The sequence below is a fragment of the Chrysochloris asiatica genome, unplaced genomic scaffold (genome assembly GCF_000296735.1).
Source record: "Chrysochloris asiatica unplaced genomic scaffold, ChrAsi1.0 scaffold00002, whole genome shotgun sequence".
NCBI lineage: Eukaryota > Metazoa > Chordata > Mammalia > Afrosoricida > Chrysochloridae > Chrysochloris > Chrysochloris asiatica.
This window is the reverse complement of record NW_006408520.1, coordinates 485,406-486,084: the sequence shown is the minus strand read 5'-3', so window position 1 is coordinate 486,084 and position 679 is coordinate 485,406. Positions and strand designations below refer to the sequence as shown.

Below are 679 nucleotides of genomic sequence, written 5' to 3'. Positions count from 1 at the left end.
GAAATATGTATTAACAATTGGAAAAAAGAATGTATGAGGTATGAATCTAGGAAAATGGAAGTTACCAAAAATGAAAAGGAACACAAAAACATTGATGTCTCAAGCATTAGTAAGCTGAAATGGACTGCAATTGTTCATGCAGAGTCAAAAAATCATCTAGTTTACTTGAATGACAAATTCAAGAGGAATGACATAGCATTCATCATCAAAAACAGCATCATAACATCTGTCTTGTGGTACAATGCTGTCGGTGATATAATAATATCAATACACTTACAAGGGAGGTCAGTTAATATTACTATTATTCAAATTTACATACCAACCACTAAAGTAAGTGATGATGAAATGGAAGAATTCTACCAACTACTGCAGTATGAAATTGGCTAAGTATTTAATCAAGATGTATTGATAATCACTGGGGATTGGAATGCAAAGAGGAAGGATCAGTAATTGGAATATACGGTCATGATGAATCAAATGTGCTGGAGAGTACACGATAGAATTTTGCAACACCATTGACTTATTTGTTGTAAACACCTTTATAAAACAACATAAATGATGATTATACAATTGGACTTCACCAACTGGAATACACAGAAATCAAATTGACTACATCTGTGGGAAGAGACATTGGGAAAGCTCAATATATTCAGCCAAAGTAAGACCAGGGGCAGACTGT

General features: G+C 33.6%; 1 pseudogene; it reads left to right on the top strand.

Annotated features, from left to right (window-relative positions):
• The window catches only part of LOC102828562, a 107,255-nt pseudogene that overhangs the window by 5,406 nt on the left and 101,170 nt on the right, over positions 1–679 (top strand).